We start from the raw sequence: 18,007 nt of genomic DNA, 5'->3' as shown, positions 1-18,007 counted from the left end.
GTGATATCACCATTGTTCAATCCCAATATATCAAAGATTTATTGACGCAGCATGGTATGGAAGTATGTAGGTCAGCATCGACACCGTTAGATGCTGGTTACCAAGTAGCGTGTTATGATGAACGTTGTACTAGGGTTGATCAGACATTATACCAATCTACGATTGGGGCGCTGATATGGCTGGCGCTTTCGACAAGACCGGATATATTCCATTCGGTAGCCAAGTTGGCACAGCGAAACAAAGATCCACATAGCGAACATTTGGCGGGCATAAAGCACATTTTAAGATACCTAGCATCAACCAAAAATATGATGTTGCGATATAGAGCATGCGGTCAAGGGTTGAAGGGTTACGCAGATGCCGATTGGGGCCCCAACAGAATTGATCGAAGATCATACACCGGCTACGTGTTCTTCCTTGCAGGAGGGGCGATTTCCTGGAAGTCAGAAAAACAGGATTGTGTAGCCTTAAGCAGTACCGAGGCCGAATACATGGCCATGTCATCGGCAGCAAAAGAAGCACTACATTTTAGACGTATTATAATTGAGATTGGATGTGGTAACGGTCAAACTCCAACGATATTGTACGGGGATAACATTAGTGCTCAACATTTGGCAAATAATCCAGTGCATCATGCTAGATCGAAGCACATTGATATCAGATATCATTTTATTAGAGAGATTGTTGAGAAAGGTGAAATAAAGTTAGAATATGTATCAACTAATAACATGATAGCTGATATTTTAACAAAAAATTTGTCGAAGAAGAAACATACAGATTTAATGAAATTGTTAAGTTTAGAAGAATAACATTCGCATTGAGGAGGGGTGTTGAAATATGATACATAAAATAGCAACCCTAAATTTGTAACAATGCGTATGTCAGATAATCTCACTCTTTTATTGTTTTTGACACTTTGAGTCTCTTATTAAACGTTGAACAGTACACTCGTGTTTTTACTTATTGATCTTTGGGAAAAACCTCAACATAACTTTTAACAGAAACAAAAATCTAAACTTCGCAAAACTTCATCCATGAACCTTTGACAGGTCTGGCCAGCGTTTCGAAGTCCAAGCGTCATGAATGGAAATTCAAAAAGGCCAAATGGAGTAATAATAGCAGTTTTGGAAATGTCATCTTCGGCTACAGGAATTTGTTGATAAGTTTTAACAAGATCAATTTTCGAAAATACCGTACAACCATCGATAAAGTGAGTGACGTCGTGAATGTGATGGACAGGATTCCGATATGGGATAGTTCGAGCATTCAATGCACGAAAATCTCCACAAGGGCGCCAAGTTGAATCACTTTTTAGTGCCAAGTGTAAAGACAATGACCAAAAACTCTCTGATGGACGAGTTGTACCAGCCTGTAACATAGCGTCGAATTTTTGTTTAGCTATTTTTAATTTCTGAGGATTTAAGCGTCGTACTTTGCTGTTGTTGTTGTTGTAGCAATGCTCGCCCCACCTAATAGCCGCGACCGATCACAAATTGTCATCAATATCCTCTAACGGGAGTCCAAGGAAACTTGCCGTTTCAACAGGGGTGGACCATAAGGAAAGGGGTGTTAGAGTCGTTGGTTCCACATTACAATTAAAGAGATGGTTGGTGTCATGTGGGGACACATTGCAAGCAGGGCATACATTTTGTATGTCGGGGTTGATTCTGGATAGGTAAGAGTTTAACCTGTTACAGTATCCAGAACGAAGTTGAGCAAGAGTGACACGCGTTTCCCTGGGGAGTGTGCGTTCCTCTTCTGCGAGTTCTGGATACTTTTCTTCAAGTACTGGATTCACCGGGCAATTCCCGACATGTCGTACTTTGCTTGTCACCGGTGGTCCAGGAGTTGCACGAATGTGATGAACAGTCTCGCGTTTTATATTACGAGGTAAACCTGGTGGACGAGTAATTTCAGGAAATTGAGAAATGAGAGCACCGAAAGTCGACGAATACTTAACTGCTTTAACACTGCTTTGCGATGAAGGCTGAGAAAAACCGTGTACTTGAAGACCAGTTGTGACGTCGACTATGCGTTTTGTACGACAATCGGTAAAAGGTGATAATAAGCGAGAAAATCCGATCCAATTATTGGTAGCGACGATAAATCTCCATGGAAAATCACGACGAAGTCCTAAGTTGAGATTCAAGGTTAGAAAATCATATGTTTTGATTTTGCTTCCATTTGCAGCACAGAAGTCGAGGAAAGTAACATAAGTCAGAACCAGTATCGACGAGAAAACGATTTTTAGATATTTTATTAGTGACAATTAGGCGGCAACTGGTTGACAAGCAGTCTGATGCCGCATTCACAGACTGCTTTTTCCGTTTTCCAAATAATTACAGGGACACTTATACATTCTTTTGCTTTTTTTATGGTACCAACAAATTTTTTGGTTAGAGTTGCTTCGATTTTGAGATTTGCTACGGCGTCGAGAGCTGTTGGAAGAACTATGGGAATGATAAGGGCACGAACGAAAAACAGACAATTCGGCCACTTGCTTTGTAGATCAGCAATCATATTTAATAGGTTGCTTTCGATACTTTTATCGCTGAGCGCTGCATTTACAGCGAAAGTCGGTGTGCTAAGTGATACTTCGGCAATCTTGTCAGCAAGCTCCGCAATGTTGTCGAGCTGCAGTTCAGATTGTGTCGCAAGGATAGTCTGGACGTTGGACGGAAGACGTTTAAGCCAAAGTTGACGAAGGAGGTTATCCTGCACGAGAGTTGTACCAGCGATAGAGGGTAAGTGACGGAGAAACTGCGATGGTTTGCGATCGCCGAGCTCTTCCTCACTGATAAGTTGGCGGACTAGTTGTTCCTCAGACGGAGACAAACGATCAATCAATTTTGTGCGCAAAAACGTGTATGGATTCAGCGGAGGAGGATTTTCTATAACGTCCTCGATTTCCAGTGTGATACGTGCGTCCAGCTGCGAAACAACATAATGGAACTTTGTTACCTCATTTGTGATATCGGACACCGTAAACTGCGAATCAGCCTGCGAAAACCATAATTTTGGTTTGTCAGACCAAAAAGGCGGCAGTTTTACTGCAACACGATGAACTGCAGGGCGATGATCGGCGAAATTAGCGGCAAAATCATAATCCCGCTGCTGCTGCTGTTGTCTTGGTTGCGGTGATGGTGGCTGCAGATTCTCCACTTGACGGTTATGTTGTTTTTGTGCTTGCTGACGTAATTCGTCGATCCGTCGTTGAGGCTCCTCATGTTCTCCACGAAGGGTAACGAGCTGATCTTCATCTCGAAGCCAAAGAGGATAAATACAATAAGAGGCGTCACTCGTTATTTTTTTGGCATTTACTCGATGTATACTGAGAGGTAGTCGCTACTTTTTTTTTGGGCGAGATGTTTATAAATGTCTTCTATACATTTTCGTGGGGTATTTGTGTTTATTTTTCGACTGTATTTAATTAATTTATTTAATTCTCTTTCCAAAAATCACAGTTGTACAAGGGGCCTACACGGCATGGATAAATGCGAGACAATTAAAAATGTCCCTCTCAGAAAACATTCGGCATCAATTTTTTCAATTTCCAGCGAGATACTCGCCATAAAATAACGAGTGACGGCTCTTATTGTATTTATCCTCTTTGGTAACAGCAAAGAGTATAAATACAATAAGAGCCGTCACTCGTTATTTTGTGGCGACTATCTCGCTGGAAATTGAAAAAATTGATGCCGAATGTTTTCTGAGAGGGACATTTTTAATTGTCTCGCATTTATCCATGCCGTGTAGGCCCCTTGTGCAACTGTGATTTTTGGAAAGAGAATTAAATTAATTAATTAAATACAGTCGAAAAATAAACACAAATACCCCACGAAAATGTATAGAAGACATTTATAAACATCTCGCCCAAAAAAAAAGTAGCGACTACCTCTCAGTATACATTAGCTGTCAAAAAATCTACTACAGAAAACGAAACGAACAGAACTGCTATACGGATCAGAAATTGAACCAGATAAATATCAGGATCACAACGTTGTTGTTGCATTTGCATGTTAAATTTCTATCCGTATCTCGCTCAAGTCTCAATGGAACGTAACTATTATCTATCCTTACTGATATTCGTTTCTTTTTCATTCTAGGTAATTCGATTTGACGATGTGGGCATAGCAATATTCCAGCTGTGGCTGTAAGAAGAACGTACATTTGCTCAAACTACAAGAAAACTGCGACAACTGTCCCTCGGCCTCTCAGTATCACATATAAGGCCCTACCACGCATATTATGGGAAAGGGTCAAGTTCAAAGGCTCAACATCACCTGCAAATCGACTTTGATAGCACGAAATGGGCTGCATATATTCCGGTATTATATCTACAACACTCATATCTATGCAAACTGATACTAACAACACCACCCGCGCAGGAAAAATTTAGCACCATCAGTGTGAGCTTCGAAACTCAAAATGGTTTCAGAAAGGGCACGACTACGAATGAGTTTATGTCTTTACATATGTAGTTTGTACATATAAATATGCACATATGTAAGGTTTACTAGAAAATTAAGGAAATTATTTGTAAAAACCATTGTATACATAATTTATTCATAATTAAATGTTATTTAAACAAAAGGGACGCGTTTCATTCCTATAAAAAGCGAATTGACAGAAGGTAACCGGTACGGGTAACCGATAGGCCAGTTACCCGTGTTGTTGTTGTTGCATATGTTTTGGTTAGCGATAACGAAAACATACCTAATGAAGTAACTTAAAAATATAAATAACATCGAGCGAGAGGGAATGTCGAAATCACAATTGATAAGAGCGAAAAAGCGAGTCACAAGTACACTATTTTGAGAGAGCGCATGCGTTACCTTTTTCACGACAGCAATGTAAAAGTCATTAGGAGGACTCATGATAGCATATAAACTTATAAGGTGTAAAATTATATCCATTTACACACGCGGTTATATGAACGCACCTAGTAATACTCTTGATAAACTTGATTGTTTATCAGCTGTATTATTGCCAAACAAAATTTTTTTGATTGGTATACAAATTAAAAAATGCCAAGATTAAGTGAAAAAGCAAAACTAAAACGCCCTTACTTGCTGATGTTGGAGATTTCTGATGAAAATGCCTGCTGCAATGTCTGCAAGGTTGCATTCCTTTGAGTTTACCGCGTTTACACAATGAAATGTGCGCGTAAATTTATACTAATTGTGTAAATGATTTTTCGTACAAAATTTGACAGCTCGTTTACGCACTAGATAAATTTATACGTTTACACACTTTATAAGGCATTTATACGGTTACATGAGTCCCCCTAATGAAATGTGCGCGTAAATTTATACAAATTGTGTAAATGATTTTTCATACAAAATTTGACAGCTCGTTTAGGCACTAGATAAATTTATACGTTTACACACTTTATAAGGCATTTATAAGGTTACATGAGTCACCTAATTAAGACGATAATTGGTGACCAAGTTATTGGTAACGATTAAGTAATCGATTAGCTAACGGGTACCTGTCTTGTAGGGAGATAGTTGAGAGCATAGATGAAAGGATTTGCAACTCTTTGTTTCAAGAGAGCGGTGTCAAAATCACTAGGGGGAATCATGTAACTGTATAAATACCTTATAAAGTGTGTAAACGTATAAATTTATTTAGTGCGTAAACGAGTTGTCAAAGTGTGTATGAAAAATCATTTACACAATTTGTATAAATTTACGCGCACATTTCATTGTGTAAACGCGATAAACTCAAACGAATGCAACCTTGCAGACATTACAGCAAGCATTTTCATCAGAAATCTCCAACATCAGCAAGTAAAGGCGTTTTAGTTTTGATTTTTCACTTAATCTTGGCATTTTTTAATTTGTATAACAATCAAAAAAATTTTGTTTGCCAATAATACAGCTGATAAACAATCAAGTTTATCAAGAGTATTACTAGGTGCGTTCATATAACCGCGTGTGTAAATGGATATAATTTTACACCTTATAAGTTTATATGCTTTTATGAGTCCCCCTACTGATCAGTGGTCAAAATGCACATTTTTTATAACATTTGTCAATGATGCCACTCCATACAAAAGTTAATAGATATGAATATGGGGATTTTTGGAATACATTTCGGCGATTATAGTTTCAATCATTTAATAAAATGATAGTAGTAAAATATTAATTTCTTTAAACTTATTTTACAATAATACGACTAGTTAGAGTTAAATATAAACCAATCTAAGTAAAATTTACATTTTGATTAAATTAATTAGTCATATATTGTAACGCATTTAACTCACAGTGAAAACCATATTTTTACTTTTGAAATTTCAGTAAATCGGACCTACGATATAATAGTTAACATCACTTAATGGATAGGGCTTATCCTACATGTCTGACGTTCCAAGTTCTGTGATCAAAATGGACTGGTTGCATCGGGACTTCATACATACAAAACTTGTTTTTAGTGATAACTTTTGAATGGAAAATAATAGGGGGACTTATGTAACCGTATAAATGCCTTATAAAGTGTGTAAACGTATAAATTTATCTAGTTTACGCACGAGCTGTCAAATTTTGTATGAAAAATAATTTACACAATTTGTATAAATTTACGCGCACATTTCATTGTGTAAACGCGGTAAACTCAAAGGAATGCAACCTTGCAGACATTACAGACGGCATTTTCATCAAAAATCTCCAACATCAGCAAGTAAAGGCGTTTAAGTTTTGATTTTTCACTTAATCTTGGTATTTTTTAATTTGTATAACAATCAAAAAAATTTTTTTGGAAATAATACGGCTGGATATAATTTTACACCCTATAAGTTTATATGCTATCATGAGTCCCCCTAATATTTACACTCCGCCTTCGAACTGATAATACTTACACTAAAACAAGTATTTTTATCATTTTTCCATAATTTTTGAACGCTATTTTAAAGTTGTAGGTGAAACTAAAGTTTACTGAAATTTTTGGCCCGTTTTTAGTTTGAGCGGGCACATTTTTTGTTCTGGCACCCGCTTCAGATGGCGCGATTTTTGCCAGCACAAATTTGAGATAAATCCCTCGTGAGAGCGCAAAAAATGAGAGGGTTGCGTATCAAGTCATCTTTGGTTGAGAGGATTTTGGCTGTTTGTAAAGGCCCAATTACTGATATTTAGCATAGACTTGACTTGGCTTAAGGATTGTCACTTACAGTTCTGTTAAATGAACATTGCATGTTACTGTTTACTCAAAACTTAGCAACACAACTTGACTTAAGCTTCCATTACTGATACTTTGCATAGACTTGACTTGATTTGGCGTAAACTTGGCAACTTAGCCACGATTATACTCCACTTGGCGCATACAATTTGGCATCATAATCAGCGTTGAAATTTATTTTTTAATTAATGTAAATTTGTATGACAAAATGTCAAAATGAAATGGAAACAAACAAATGGCAACTCAAAATGTATACGTCACTTAGAACTTACATAGAAAATCAAAATTCAACAGACTTCTAAGTCAAGTTAGGTGTTGCTAAGTTTTGAGTAATCAGTAACATGCAATGTTCATTTAACAGAACTGTAAGTGACAGTTCTCAAGCCAAGTCAATTCTATGCTAAATATCAGTAATGGGCCCTTTAGAAGTCTGTTGAATTTTGATTTTCTATGTAAGTTCTAAGTGACGTTTACATTTTGATATGCCATTTGTTTGTTTCCATTTCATTTTGACATTTTTTTCATACAAATTGGCATTTATTGATTATGACAAAGAGGATAGATATAATAAGAGACGTCAATCGGCTATTCGTTTCTTTTCAGAAATTTTTGATCGCTGAAAGAAATTTTACTCGATGTTAACCGAGAGATAGTCGGCCAGTTGCCTTCACATCTTGTCCGCAATTTGACAGCGAGGTGTGGGGAAATAAAAATTGACTGAGTGGAAGTTGAGTTTTGGTTGAGTGTGGCTGCTATCTATCTATCTATCCTCTTTGTATATATATTCAATAATACAATGCTCAACCAAAGAGGATAGATATAATAAGAGACGTCAATCGGCTATTCGTTTCTTTTCAGAAATTTTTGATCGCTGAAAGAAATTTTACTCGATGTTAACCGAGAGATAGTCGGCCAGTTGTCTTCACATCTTGTCCGCAATTTGACAGCGAGGTGTGGGGAAATAAAAATTGACTGAGTGGAAGTTGAGTTTTGGTTGAGTGTGGCTGCTATCTATCTATCTATCCTCTTTGTATATATATTCAATAATACAATGCTCAACATCTGATCAACATGCACATGTCTTTTATGTATTGTTGGTCGGTCTTATTTACATATTTAAGGGTTGATTTGAGGCAGGTCAAATGTATTTAAGTTTGACATGGCTTATCAAACCTGCCTTTGAAAATATTGAAGTACATAGGTACTTACATCATTGTACTCAAATTTACAAATATACAATGAATATAAAATGCCTTAGGAAATTTCTTTATAGGTACCTCCCCTCCCACCCATAGTCCAAATAATAACTAAATATTTTTTTATTTATTCAATTGTTATCAAATATTTTATTTATTTCAATTTTTCAATTTATTAATAATTCATACTTCATGGTTAATATGCATACATTTTATGCAAATTAACGTTTTATAAATATGCAATGGATTTCGTGTGCACAGAAATTCTAAGTGTGCAAATGCCGTCGGCAAAACACTATTTGCATGCATCCCTGCAAAAATCGTGTGACCAAAAACGCACACAGTCACACGAATTTTTGACAGGGGTGACGATTTGAAATGAAAAATTGTGCAAATGAAATAGCATGCTCACAAATTGTGCTTTCCCACAATGTATCGTGCTCTCTCGCACCTATCATTTTTATAGGGATAGCAAAATACGTCATTTTTGCGTGCAAAAAAATCCGCCATTTCTAATTCAGCAGAGACAGCAAAACATTTGTGGTGGAAAATTTTTTCAATTTTGAGAGTTTTAAATGGAATATCTCCGGAAAGATATAATTTAAAAGTTATTTCGTGTTAAAGTTTGCAAATTTCTATACAAATTTTATATGTGTATACGTATATATATGTGGCAACACAGCTTTGTAATGTCATCTATAAAATATATATATATATATATATATATATGTGCATGTTGCTACAAAAGCGGGATTGATTTAATAAAAACATTTATAATAAGTAAACACAATGCACATTCGCGTTTTCAATCTCGTAGTGAACGGTTCGCTGAAATTCCTTGCAGCTCAACCATATGGAAAATTGGGCTTAATAACATGTGGTTGAGTACAAATCCAGATCGCAAGGAATTTCACAGCTTTGTGCGTGAGTGGAGCGTGTTTCGTGTCAAAATCAACTTTCTCAATAAATATAATTAAAATCACTAAATAATTAATTGATAACCTGGCGTGGGCCACATAATACCAACTCGATTCACGTATAACTGTCGTAACGGGAAATATGTTTAGCACATGGCAACAGGCCATATACTGGAAATTAAGGAATTATAACGGAACAAATTACGGATTATAATTTTATGCTGAATAAGCAGCTCGTTTTTAAAGCTATGCAATACTGTGCATATCTATGAACATTAAATTGCAATTTTGATTGCAAAAATTTTAAAATCACTTTCTGTGATCATTAATTAATTGACAAATTGAATATAACCTGGCGTGGTGCCATCGAAATGCCAATCTAAATAGAATTTGAGAACAATTACAATAATTGACATCCATTTGCAAGCTTCTACACGTGGTTCTGGCCTCTTTGAAATTACATCAAAAAAAAAAAAATAAAAATATATAACATTAAATACGAAGACTTTGAATATAACCTGGCGTGGTGCCATCCAAATACCATTTTACAAATTACGGATAGTCAAATATGAATAGCAAGCTTCTACACATGGTTCTGGCCGAATTGGTATTACCATTGTGTATTAGTGTAGCCAACATTATACATAAACTTGTTTTACAACAATCATAAGTAATAACCAACTGAGATTTAACCTGGCTTTATGGATAAACGTCCGTGCCATCAAACCTAACCCAAAAAAAAAAAAAAAAAACACAATGCAAAAATGAAATGTGAAATATACAAAAATGCAATTTAAGTTTATCGTTGCCAATTTATATAGATATTATGTGGATTAAGGTTTTGAAAGATGTGTAAATTGTAATTTAAAGTGCTATAGAAATTTGCAAACTTTAACAGCAAATAACTTTTAAATTACAAGTTTGCGCACTTTAAAATATATATATTTGTGATCGGGAGAACTCCCTCTTTCATTTGATGCCAAGTTTTACCCCGAACTCGGGGGGTGCTATTCTAAAATTTTCCCAAAGTCTTTAATATACAATGATTCTGGTAGTAGTGCAATTTACGGTACCCACCCTAATCTTGTGAACAATAATCCGAAGGCGGTAAAGAAAAATTTTATCTGTCCGGAGATATTTGCAGTTGAAGTTGGCGATTTTCATGTGGTTGTTGTTGTGTTTGTACCCACAAAAAAAATTGTGCATCACCGTGGCGGTAGCCACGGTTATACCACACACCCGAACTTGGCATGGCGTAGCCCAGGGTTATTTTTTTATAAGCGCGGCCGAAGGCCGCCAACGCAGAAAGGTGTTCTGCGCAAAAATACTATGGATCCCACCCCCGTTTTTCGGTTTTTCGTTAATATCTTTTGAACGGGTAAAACAAGTTAACCTCCGCTTTCGGATTCTTGATCTAGACGTGAATACGCGTCTTTTGATACCTCACTCGAAAATTTTGGCTCAAATTTCGGTTGTTACCGTAAACTGCACTATTACCATGATTTTTGCTGTTTATTTCGACAAAAATTTTTGGTTTGATTTTTGTGCGCATCGAAAGAATTCACAATTATATAGCACCATGCCGCGAATTATGATAAAAGGTGGTGTGTAGAGAAACACTGAGGTAAGCATTTGACGCGACTGGTTACTCTTGGCCGTTTATTAACTAAATTGATAACTTTCAGGATGAAATCCTCAAAGCAGCTGTAATGAAATATGGCAAACACCAGTGGTGACGTGTTGCATCACTGCTGCACCGCAAATCTGCCAAGCAATGTAAGGCACGCTGGTACGAATGGCTTGATCCTAGCATAAAGATGTCAGAATGGTCACGGGAGGAGGATGAAAAGCTTTTGCATTTAGCCAAATTAAATCCAACACAATGGCGTACAATTGCGCCGATTATTGGACGCACGGCGGCACAATGTTTAGAACGTTATGAATATTTACTGTAAGTTATGCAGAGAAGTGCAAATAACATCATTTTTATATATTTATGTATATATTTTACTCTGATCAATAAAGTGATCAAGCACAACGTAAGGAAGATGGAGAGGATGGCGGTGATGATCCGCGTAAGCTGAAACCAGGAGAAATTGATCCAAATCCCGAAACGAAACCTGCATGTCCCGATCCCAAAGATATGGATGAAGATGGTATGAAAATTAAAATTTTGTGTTTTTTTTTTTCGCTGTAATTTAAAATATTTAAATGTAAATAGAACTGGAAATGCTGTCTGAGGCACGTGCTCGTCTTGCCAATACACAGGGCAAAAAAGCAAAGCGTAAAGCACGGGAAAAAAATTGGAAGAAGCACGTCGATTGGCCGCACTGCAAAAGCGTAGAGAATTGCGTGCTGGCGGTATTGGTAGTGGTAATCGCAGACGTGTTAAAGGCATCGACTACAATGCAGAGATACCATTTGAAAAGCACCCGCTATTGGTTTCTATGACACCTCAGAAGAAAATGTTGAAAAACTAGAACCAGACTTTAATAAAATGCGCCAACAGGACCTGGATGGTGAACTGCGTTCAGAGAAAGAAGAACGCGAACGCAAGAAAGATAAGCAAAAGCTCAAGCAACGTAAAGAAAATGATATGCGCCTAGCTATGTTGAAAAATTTAGAACCCGATAGAAAGCGCTCCAAACTGGTGTTACCGCAACCACAAATAAACGATCGCGAGTTTCAGCAAGTGGTCAAATTGGGACGTGCTAGTGAAATAGCTAAAGAAGTGGCAGGGGAAAGTGGTGTTGAAACAACAGATGCGCTGTTAGCCGATTACTCTATTACGCCACAAGTTGCAGCAACTCCACGTACACCTGCACCTTTCTCCAATCGCATAATGCAGGAAGCACAGAATATGATGGCGCTTACACATATGGAAACACCGTTGAAGGGTGGCGTTAGTACGCCATTACATGAATCAGATTTTTCAGGAGTGTTACCTAAGGCGCAATCAATTGCTACACCTAACACTGTTATTGCCACACCATTTCGGTGAGTATACATTCATAAGTTTTATTGTTTTTTTTCTGCGCGCATTTAGTTTTGATCCCAAACCGGACCCACCCAGGGTAATTTTTTATAAGCCAATGCAGAAAGGTGTTCTATTAAAAAAAAAAAAACTATGGATAGAGCCCCATATTTCGGACCCTCTCGGTGTCATTTTACGGTTTTTTGTAAATAGCTTTCGACAGAAAATGTTTGATTTCCGCTTTCGGATTCTTAAAACGGAGGTCGAGACGCGTTGTTGTTGTTGTAGCGATAAGGTTGCTCCCCGAAGGCTTTGGGGAGTGTTATCGATGTGATGGTCCTTTGCCGGATACAAATCCGGTACGCTCCGGTACCATAGCACCATTAAGGTGCTAGCCCGACCATCTCGGGAACGATTTATGTGGCCACATTAAACCTTCAGGCCATTCCCTCCCATTCCCTCCCTACCCCCAAGTTCCATGAGGAGCTTGGGGTCTCCAGAGCCTCGTCTGTTAGTGAAACAGGATTCGCCACGGATAGGTGAGGTTGACAATTGGGGTTGGAGAAGCTATATATTGCGCTGGCAACCTGAAAGGTTGCGCTACACAGCCCCTTGAATCTGGTATTTTAGTCGCCTCTTACGACAGGCATACCTACCGCGGGTATATTCTGATCCCCTAACCCGCTGGGTCGAGACGCGTCTTTTCAACTACCTTTGAAAATTTTTGATTAGGTGATCGGATATTGCAAGAGCGCTTGCAAAGCATTGAATATACCCGTAATGCCATGTTATGTTATGTGTGTGCGGGTAGTATTGACAAATTGGTCACCGCTTGGCATCAACTAAAGGCGTTGGAGCATCAAAATAACAATTACAAGCCCAATACTCTTGAGTTGCAAGAATTGGCAGAAATTGTGATGTTAATGAGTAAGTCGCTACAACAGCAAGGCATTGCTTTGGAATTAAATGGTCACTTTGCCGATTTTATAAAAGAGTATGGTGGTATATTAGTGTCACAAGGTGCGCTCAAAGCCGCCTTAGCTTATATATTTGGATTGGGTTCGGGTACTAATGAAGAAAATATGGAATTGGTGGAATTACGCGTACGCATATATAATGCGGTAAATTATAGAAAAGGACCAATGGTTACTAATGGCCGTCTGCCGTATCATTCAAGACAGCAGCAGCAAACACAAAACACGTAGCTTTTTTCTAACGATTTACCCCAAACACAACACGGCGGTTATGGGACTATGAATAGCGCCAGCCATTTTGGTAGTACACCAACTGGTAACTGGAATGCTTCATGCTGTTGTGCTTGAAAATAAATACAATAACCGTATATACTAGTTTTTGTATGTCAAGACGTAGGGCTAAGTTTATGGGCTCACCATGGCCAGAGGATTCCCACATTAAATCAATCAAGCCAAGTGAACTGCTAAAGTTCATCAAGGAAGTCGGCTTAGATGAGGTGCTGTGAAGAAGATGAGGGCACAAAAGACCAATGCTCGCAGTGCAATCCTCAATTAAATCATCTATCTATCGGTAATATCAAAGTCAGATCAAAAAATTTCCGAACTTTACACGTATCTTTATCAAAATTTTATTCATTTTACGCTGGCACTCGACGCTGGCAGAAAATTATTAATGATGAAAGGGATGATCCAAGTTTGCTCTTGAGGGCACCGCCACAATTCACTTTTGAGTTTTTTAACTCAAAAAAGAGGTTATGTGAATTCTCTTCACAAAATTGCTGGAGGGTATCGAATGCATGCATATATGTTCCCTGTTTTTTTACTTGCAATGAGTTAGCGTTTTGCCTGCTGACATAAATTAAGCGTTTAATTTTCCCTATAACTAGGAACTAACAATTTTTATCTTGATTTTTGATATATGTAACTATACCAGCATGCCACGTATGCATTTCATCTGCCAAATTAAAAAATAAAAAACTCACCTTCTTACCAAGCAGCCCAAGAAGCCGGATCCTGCACCCGCTTCCGCACTCATAACTCATCCCCTCTTTGGCGTTGATCCAAATCAAAATCAAAATCAAAATGGTTATACTGATCAATATGGACAATATCAGGTAAAATGCAACTAACGACAAGTATATAAGAGAATTTGTAGGTAACCTTTTCGATGTTATTTTATTGCTTTTTCAGCCACCACCACCTACCGCCAACAGTAATTTGTATTTTGTATTTATTAGCAATATGTCAATCCAAACGCAAACTACAGCACCGGGCAATTACTTTAATCCAACATTTCAGCAAAATAACAACGTAACATCACAGCAATTTCCACAACAAATGAACTTCCAAACTTCAGCTATATCACAGCAGTCGCAGCAACAACAGTCATGGAATACGCAACCACCAAATGTTGGTTACACAGAACAGCCTGCACCAGTGCAAAGACAACAAGAGCCACCTAAAGAGAAGCCACCACTACCAGAGGAGTACATTTATCTACAAACTGTGCTGGAAGAGTTAAAGAATCAATGTTTGACTGTTACCGCTGATCCGGTATGTATTGCCAATTATTCTGAATTGTTGTTGTTGTAGCAGTGCTTCGCCCCATCCAATAGGTGCGACCGATCACAAATTGTCATCAGTATCCTCTAACGGGAGTCCAAGGAAAGTTGCAGTATCCACAGTACAATTAAAGAGATGGTTGGTGTCATGTGTGGACACATTGCAAGCGGGCATACATTTTGTATGTCGGGTTTGATTCTGGATAGGTAAGAGTTTAACCTGTTACAGTACCCAGATCGAAGTTGAGCTGGAGTGACTCGCTTTTCCCTGGGGAGTATGCGGTCCTCTTCCGCAAGTTTTGGGTACTGTTCTTTGAGTACTGGATTCACCGGGCAATTCCTAGCATAAAGGTCCGACGCCTGTTTGTGGAGTTCACTGAGGACCTGCTTGTGTTTTTTTGCTTCATACGGCTGAGTTCTCAGGTGCCGTATTTCCTCATAATGCTTACGGAGATGACTCTTTAAGCCCCTAAGCGGTGTTGGATCATCAATCAGATGTCTGTTGGGATGCCCAGGTTTCAAGGTATTCTACAGAAACTGTTCGGTTAGCATTTCATTTCTTTCCCTTATTGGGAGTTTTCTCGGTTCATTGTGCAGGTGGTGTTCCGAGGACATAAGAAGGCAGCCCGTAGCGGTTTTGGGGGCAGCATTTTGGCAGGCCTGTATTTGCTTCCACTGAGTGACCTTTAGGCTTGGAGACCATATCGGAGACGCGTACCATGCAATCGTCTATTTATACTGCCGATTTATCGAATTATATTAAATATTTGTTTCAGCTCTGGATTTTCCTTACAATTGCTACTGCATGCTCTCCAAAATGTAGATCCTGATCGAAAGTCACACCCAAGATTTTAGGGTGTAAGACATTCGGTAGGGTAATGTCATATGGTCGACATTTGGCGCGGCCATGTAAATATGTTAAATAAGGTCACCGATGATTTGGTTGGTGACAATATCAGGTTTCGCGAGGCGACAAAACTCGAGAGATTGGGGAGATAGCTGTTTATTTTATTACAAAGCTCATCGATGTAGGAAACAATAGCATAGGCGTAGAAGCAATAGTGACTCCTGGTGGGAAAGGTAGCTATTGATATCTAGAAGTTAAACAGAAGTTTGAATATGAGTTTTTTTTTTTTTTTAAGTTATTGCAAAAAAAGCGTTGAGGATGTTTAATATCTTACCAGGTACCTTCGTACATGTTTCTAAGAATGAAGAATAAAACCTATTCCAACTCAATTTTCACCAGGACAAAGCCCCTGAGACTTCGCTATACTTTAACATACAATACTTTACCCCATTTTAGCACAACTATCATTTTTTGATTTTATTAAATTTTATAAAATGTTTCTTCGTCTACAGTTCCATTTCCGTATTGGATGGTAAATATGGCTTTCGCATTTTCTCCATCAATAACTGTGATAAGGTGGAAGAAATCTAAGCGCGTAAATCGCAACATATTATCTTGGTCGAGCGTTTCTTCAATAGCTCTCTAGAGGTGATGGTGACAGCAGAGAAACCCAACTGTTTACAAATGTTACACTAAAAAAAGAATCAAAACATCTTCCATTGCGTCTACGGCTCAAATACCCACAGTATATGAATGAATCGAACGCACCTAATTATCTGCCTAACGGAAAGTATACATATTCATGAAATCGAAAATATTGCACCAAACGAACGGTCTGAATACTGAAACAGTACACATATTCAAAATCGATGAGAAGGGTGTGATGATGGTAAAGGGTGAGTTGTTGAATACCATACGAAAACCACTTTAAACCATCCATATATTTGCATTACAGCTAAAGCTTTACAAACAGCAAGAAGTGCTGGCGCCAAGCAATTGGAAAAAGCAGTGAAGCATTCATCACACTGTACGGATGGTGCAAAGTTAGAAACTGCTGTTGTAACTGCGGCCACCGACACAACGGTCATCTCTACATCCCCGAGTAGCGGCTCGTCCGACTATCTATCGAAGACAGTATAATCATATCTTTTGCCAACACAGGTTAGCGATGTGCTTGCACAGGAAAATATTTCAATTGGAAAACAAAAACCAATTAAGAGAGTTAATTTATTATTAAAGTACTTACTTTTCTTTATATAAACAGTATTAATTTAAGTTGCAATTTCATGTACATATATAATAAGGGATGTCGTGATACGATTGCTGTCAGAATTAGATTTGAAACCAATCAATACTCCTGCTAAGGGTTGCAGAATTATTGCTTCAATGATTAGATTTAGAACAATAATAAATCTGACTCAATTACTAGTCCTACATTTTTAAATTCCTCAATTACGACAGCAATCGGATTCCACGACACCTTTGAATATTCTTGATCTGAAAAAAAGAGTAAATCTAATCTGTTGTTGATTTAAATTGGTTCAAATAATTGGAGTTTTTTCTAAAGCTTAAAATTATTTTCTGTTCGCTTGGAAAAGATTTCAATTGGAAAATAAAAACCAATAAGGCAAGTTTATTTATTATTAAAATACTTACTTTTCTTTATATCAACTGTATTAATTTAAGTTACAATTTCATATACATATATAATAAGGAATGTCGTGATACGATTGCTGTCGGAATTAGATTTGAAACCAATCAATACTCCTACTAAGGGTTGCGGAATTATTGCCTGAATGATTAGATTTAGAACAATAATAAGTCTGACTCAATTACTAGCCCTACATTTTTAAATTCATATTTTACTTTAAAATTCAATTACGACAGCAATCGGATTCCACGACACCTTTGAATATTCTTGATCTGAAAAAAGAGTAAATCGAATCTGTTGTTTAGTAAATTGATTCAAATAATTGGTGTTTTTTCTTAAGCTTAAAATTATTTTCTGCTCGCTTAGAAAAGATTTCAATTGGAAAACAAAAACCAATTAAGGAGTTTATTTATTATTAAAGTACTTACTCCTTTTTATATGAACTGTATTAATATAAGTTCGAATTTCATGTACATATATTGGAAATAATAAATATTGAAAATTTAATTTTTTTGGTTCATATTTTATTCATTTGGCTGCTCCAGGTAAAGTAAATCGGCAGGTAAAATTCAAGTTATAAGGCGGTTATATAAATGGTAAAACCGCAGTAAAATTGATTGTCAAAAGACTGGAAAATGTAGAGTGAAATGACCGAAGATATGACCGCCATTTGACGAGCATTGTGACGTGTGTGAGCAGAACAGTGCTAT

At 37.4% G+C, this 18,007-nt stretch overlaps 1 pseudogene; it reads left to right on the top strand.

Annotated features, from left to right (window-relative positions):
• The first annotated feature begins 10,110 nt into the window (after nt 1-10,110).
• LOC137249749 (cell division cycle 5-like protein) lies at nt 10,111-17,798 on the top strand (annotated as a pseudogene).
• Nucleotides 17,799-18,007: the final 209 nt, after the last annotated feature.

The sequence above is a fragment of the Eurosta solidaginis genome, chromosome 4, assembly GCF_040869045.1.
Source record: "Eurosta solidaginis isolate ZX-2024a chromosome 4, ASM4086904v1, whole genome shotgun sequence".
NCBI lineage: Eukaryota > Metazoa > Arthropoda > Insecta > Diptera > Tephritidae > Eurosta > Eurosta solidaginis.
Note: the sequence above shows the minus strand (reverse complement) of the source record. Positions and strands in the feature narration are given on the sequence as shown.